The 5,972-nt window shown below is 47.0% G+C and overlaps 1 non-coding gene across 1 annotated transcript; it reads right to left on the bottom strand.

Moving 5' to 3' along the window:
* Positions 1–3,977: 3,977 nt before the first annotated feature.
* On the bottom strand, positions 3,978–4,059 carry TRNAS-AGA (transfer RNA serine (anticodon AGA)). The gene has a single exon. It is a non-coding gene; the product is annotated as a tRNA-Ser (tRNA).
* Between the last annotated feature and the right edge of the window lie 1,913 nt (positions 4,060–5,972).

The raw sequence follows: 5,972 nt of genomic DNA, 5'->3' as shown, positions 1-5,972 counted from the left end.
TGTTAGAATTTATTGGGTGTGAGCTCCGTGGTGGTGGTTGCCCGGATCCTCCTCTCCTGCCGCTGAATCCCAGAGGCCCTGCATATAATGCGTAGTAGCACTGTTGCATTGTGGAGAGCAATGCTTCTCTCAGTGGGAGTGAGTACCGCATGACGTAATGATGCTTAACAAAGCACACCAATAATTGAAAATGTGAATTAATTCTTAAAAGAACATCTTGCAGTCTGCAGGATTCGAACCTGCGCAGGGAAACCCCAATGGATTTCTAGTCCATCGCCTTAAGCACTCGGACACACCTACACAATATAGATTTATTTTACCAGAAAAAATACATGAAATACTACTGTGCACAGTCCACCGAGACTCATCTTCTTCAAATGATAAATGAAAAAAGGCAAACGGCTTAGAAAAGGAAAGCTCAGGGAAAAATAAGCTAATGGGGTTTGCTACGTATAATGTGTGCACTCGAAGCGATCAGAGAAAAAATTGCAACAAGTGAGCAAGGTTTATGAAAGTATGGGCTGTGGAGAAGAGTCGAGAAAGGATTATAAAAAAAAGATACAGGCAGTGAAGGGTTGAGAGTAGTCAGTACAGCGGTGCTTGGTACAAATTGTGCTGCGGTCTAGGGAGAGAATCTGCGGAACAGGAAACAACTCACTGAAACATGATTGCGCATGCGCGGTGCTGCTGGGCAGAGACCAGTCCGTTTTTAGGTTGAGCAAAGACAGCGTGTGGCATCCTGAGATGCTACTCCTGTTGCTAGGCATTGAAGAATGTTTTCATCTGTATGAGTCTTATGATGTAATCACTAGCAAGACAGTTGCAGCCTAGCTTTCATCCCTACAAGACCTGCTAATGTGGATGGGATCTTTCTGTGGAATAAATCTACTTCAAGCCTTCATGAGTGGTGTACCTCTTTACATTTGGCGACCGAGGATGGGATATACCATAAAGGATTAATTTCAATAATGGAAAGATCTCAACATTCCCAAAATCACCAAGGGTGCTAAACTGCTGTTGAGATATCTACTTCACGTGTGCTCCTCTGCACTGTTTCACCTTGGATTGTGATGTGCTGTTGACTTATCTACTTCACGGGTGCCCCTCTGGACTGTTTCACCTTGGATTGTGATGTCTACCATTTATTCTACACCTTTATCAACTGCCCATGTTTAACACTGATCTGGATGCGAGGATATTTTTCACTGGACTACCGATTTTTTTTTCTTACCCGCTATTATCATCTAGACTACGCGTCAAATGTGTTGCTGGGGGACGCGTGTTGACTTTTAATTAAAGACTCGTCATTTCCCCTGGTTTTGGACTGGCGAGGGAGACTGGTGATTGCGGCTGTGTTGTGCCTCCACGACCGACTGTGTTTGAGGTGCAGAGGCATCACTTAATTTATTGGCGGTTTGATGCCCTCACGATCGACTCCGAGGTCTCAGGGTGCACAGGCATCATTCAAATTGTCTGCGCGCACTCACTTCGCGATCGAGCATCGAAAGCTAGCAGCATTCATCTCCTCGCGAGCCCTGCTCCTTCTTTGGAACTCTGTGATGAGGTAGGGACTGGTGCCTACCCTCTTTGGCTGACCTAATCAGCCAATGAGGGAAGGCATCAGTCCCAACCCTCCTGGCATCTCTGAGGCAGAGCTGTGCAGGTAAGTGTGGTTTCTTTAAATTATTGGTGTGTGTGGGAGTGTAAGTATGAATATTTGGGAGTGAGTATTGTGAATATATGTGAGCGCCTGTGTGTGAATGCCTGGTGTAGGAAGCTGGCTCTGTATATGATCTCACCAATAGGAGGTGACACCGTGGACAGAGTCCAGGGATTCCCCAAAAGTGTACAGGGCTGAATGCAAAACCCAAAGTGCTCTATTTGTGGTAGTGTGGGCAAGCAGCCCTAGGCCGAACACAGATGAGTGTAAGACATTTATTGCACACACCGGATCAATAATGGACACATGACTGAAGAAGCAGATCCGGACCAATTTAATAAAATTGTACTTTGTTGGTATTTTTATTTTTAAAACCAGACTTCATAATAAGGTAAGTATGTTTCAAGTGGAGCTACTTTTCATGTTCTTAAATTGACAGTGCAGTATTCTCATAGTTCAGGATCCCTGAGGAGGGAATCAAGTGAGTGGTGTAACTTACAGTTCCAGTCGTGTGGTCAGACCCACACGGAGTGCAGGATCGGTCATGGGGGGCTAGTACACCCATACAGTGCGGATTTTGATACCTTTGCCGAGGTGGTCGATTCTGGTAGTGTTCTTCGACCCCGTGGTCAGCGTAAGCAAGGAGCAGGATAGGTTTCTTCAGGCAGACAGCACAGGTACAGTTGCTGGCAGAGTATTGCTGGAGTTCGGATGCTGATCCACTGGTGCTGTATTGCCTTGGAGACATACTGGTCAGGTCAGCATTACAGGAGGTGACCAGCAGGGCCACCAGCAGGAGGGTACAGGCTCTCGGGCCATGAGCTGTGGGCAACTCGGATTGTGGGCTCGAGAGGATCCCTCGAGGTGGTGGAGGTTGTCCAGTTGCAGGGCGCCTGTGGGCAGGGCAGAGTGATGTCGACAGAAGTGTCAGTCCTCTACCACTGTGGTCTTTGGGAGATCTTTGGATCATAGTGAGACACGTCGACACCAGTGGTGGTCCTTACCTGTGGTGGTTCTTGGAGTTCTTGTGCAGCAGGGAGTCACGTCGACCAGGGTTGGTCTTCCCTGTGGTGGTTCTTGGAGTTTGGTTCTTCTTGGACAGATCCGCTGTCCTCAGGAGATTTGAAGTTTTTATTGAAGGCAAAGCAGGGACCATGTGGGCATGGGTTCGGAAAACAAGCAACACCTTTGAAGAGGTCAAACGTGCCCTCCTTAGAGACACCACCATGGTGGTTTTCATGCCTCGCTGTCGTACAGAATTGATTGTGGATGGCAGCCAGGTAGAACTGGAACCATCCTTACTCAGGAAACCTCTCCAGGAGAGTGAGTTACCACTGCCTACGGAGGCAGGGCACTCACGGTGACTGAAACGAAGTATGCACAAATTGAGAGAGTCGCTGGCAATCAGCTAGGGGTCCCAACATTTTCACCTGTACGGATGACGTTCCAAGTTGCCAGTGGTACAATCTACGGCCCCATCCAATCCCGTAATAGAGACTTAAAGACTATGTGTGCGGAGTAAAGGACTTGCTAACCAATGTGGGAAGGGATGTAGAGGGACACCCGACCTCTACATCACACAGCACCACACACATCAAGGACAGGTAGGGCTGAGGAGATAAGTAAGTGGTGGTGGGTCGCTTGAGGACCGACCCAGACTCGAGTACTTAGTGTCTGTCTCTGTGTTCTAGCCTTGAGCCTCACCGGTAGTATGGCAGCCTGTAGCCCAGGCCTCACGCCTCTCACAGTTAGCATCTCCTTCAGAGAAGCTCCTTTCTCAATTTTATCTAAGGCCACAAGTGTTGACAGTACCTCTAATCTTCAGAAAGCCACCATGTGCATAGATGTCTTTGATGCCGCCTCATGCGCAGATGTCTTTGATGTCACCTCATGCGTAGATGTCTTTGATTCCACCTCATAGGTAGATGTCTGTGATGCCACATCGTGCATAGATGCTCTGATGTCATCTCATGCATAGATGGCTTTGATGTCACCTCGTGCATAGATGGCTTTTATGCCACCACACCTCGTGCATAGATGTATTTGTCCCCCAAAGCTTGGTGCCTCCTGTTTACTGCTGGGTCCTCTTGTCATCACCCTGTTAGGATTTATTGGGTGTGAGCTCCGTGGTGGTGGTTGCCCGGATCCTCCTCTCCTGCCGCTGAATCCCAGAGGCCCTGCATATAATGCGTAGTAGCACTGTTGCATTGTGGAGAGCAATGCTTCTCTCAGTGGGAGTGAGTACCGCATGACGTAATGATGCTTAACAAAGCACACCAATAATTGAAAATGTGAATTAATTCTTAAAAGAACATCTTGCAGTCTGCAGGATTCGAACCTGCGCAGGGAAACCCCAATGGATTTCTAGTCCATCGCCTTAAGCACTCGGCCACACCTGCACAATATACATTTATTTTACCAGAAAAAATACATGAAATACTACTGTGCACAGTCCACCGAGACTGATCTTCTTCAAATGATAAATGAAAAAAGGCAAACGACTTAGAAAAGGAAAGCTCAGGGAAAAATAAGCTAATGGGGTTTGCTACGTATAATGTGTGCACTCGAAGCGATCAGAGAAAAAAGTGCAACAAGTGAGCAAGGTTTATGAAAGTATTGGCTGTGGAGAAGAGTCGAGAAAGGACTATAAAAAAAAGATACAGGCAGTGAAGGGTTGAGAGTAGTCAGTACAGCGGTGCTTGGTACAAATTGTGCTGCGGTCTAGCGAGAGAATCTGCGGAACAGGAAACAACTCACTGAAACATGATTGCGCATGCGCGGTGCTGCTGGGCAGAGACCAGTCCGTTTTTAGGTTGAGCAAAGACAGCGTGTGGCATCCTGAGATGCTACTCCTGTTGCTAGGCATTGAAGAATGTTTTCATCTGTATGAGTCTTATGATGTAATCACTAGCAAGACAGTTGCAGCCTAGCTTTCATCCCTACAAGACCTGCTAATGTGGATGGGATCTTTCTGTGGAATAAATCTACGTCAAGCCTTCATGAGTGGTGTACCTCTTTACATTTGGCGACAGAGGATGGGATATACCATAAAGGATTAATTTCAATAATGGAAAGATCTCAACATTCCCAAAATCACCAAGGGTGCTAAACTGCTGTTGAGATATCTACTTCACGTGTGCTCCTCTGCACTGTTTCACCTTGGATTGTGATGTGCTGTTGACTTATCTACTTCACGGGTGCCCCTCTGGACTGTTTCACCTTGGATTGTGATGTCCACCATTTATTCTACACCTTTATCTACTGCCCATGTTTAACACTGATCTGGATGCGAGGATATTTTTCACTGGACTACCGATTTTTTTTTCTTACCCGCTATTATCATCTAGACTACGCGTCAATTGTGTTGCTGGGGGACGCGTGTTGACTTTTAATTAAAGACTCGTCATTTCCCCTGGTTTTGGACTGGCGAGGGAAACTGGTGATTGCGGCTGTGTTGTGCCTCCACGACCGACTGTGTTTGAGGTGCAGAGGCATCACTTAATTTATTGGCGGTTTGATGCCCTCACGATCGACTCCGAGGTCTCAGGGTGCACAGGCATCATTCAAATTGTCTGCGCGCACTCACCTCGCGATCGAGCATCGAAAGCTAGCAGCATTCATCTCCTCGCGAGCCCTGCTCCTTCTTTGGAACTCTGTGATGAGGTAGGGACTGGTGCCTACCCTCTTTGGCTGACCTAATCAGCAAATGAGGGAAGGCATCAGTCCCAACCCTCCTGGCATCTCTGAGGCAGAGCTGTGCAGGTAAGTGTGGTTTCTTTAAATTATTGGTGTGTGTGGGAGTGTAAGTATGAATATTTGGGAGTGAGTATTGTGAATATATGTGAGCGCCTGTGTGTGAATGCCTGGTGTAGGAAGCTGGCTCTGTATATGATCACACCAATAGGAGGTGACACCGTGGACAGAGTCCAGGGATTTCCCAAAAGTGTACAGGGCTGAATGCAAAACCCAAAGTGCTCTATTTGTGGTAGTGTGGCAAGCAGCCCTAGGCCGAACACAGATGAGTGTAAGACATTTATTGCACACACCGGATCAATAATGGACACATGACTGAAGAAGCAGATCCGGACCAATTTAATAAAATTATACTTTGTTGGTATTTTTATTTTTAAAACCAGACTTTATAATAAGGTAAGTATGTTTCAAGTGGAGCTACTTTTCATGTTCTTAAATTGACAGTGCAGTATTCTCATAGTTCAGGATCCCTGAGGGAATCAAGTGAGTGGTGTAACTTACAGTTCCAGTCGTGTGGTCAGACCCACACGGAGTGCAGGGTCGGTCATGGGGGGCTAGT

This window comes from Triturus cristatus, chromosome 12 (genome assembly GCF_964204655.1).
Source record: "Triturus cristatus chromosome 12, aTriCri1.1, whole genome shotgun sequence".
Classification (NCBI taxonomy): Eukaryota; Metazoa; Chordata; class Amphibia; order Caudata; family Salamandridae; genus Triturus; species Triturus cristatus.
The sequence above is the reverse complement of the archived record's forward strand: the minus strand, read 5'-3'. Positions and strand labels throughout refer to the sequence as shown.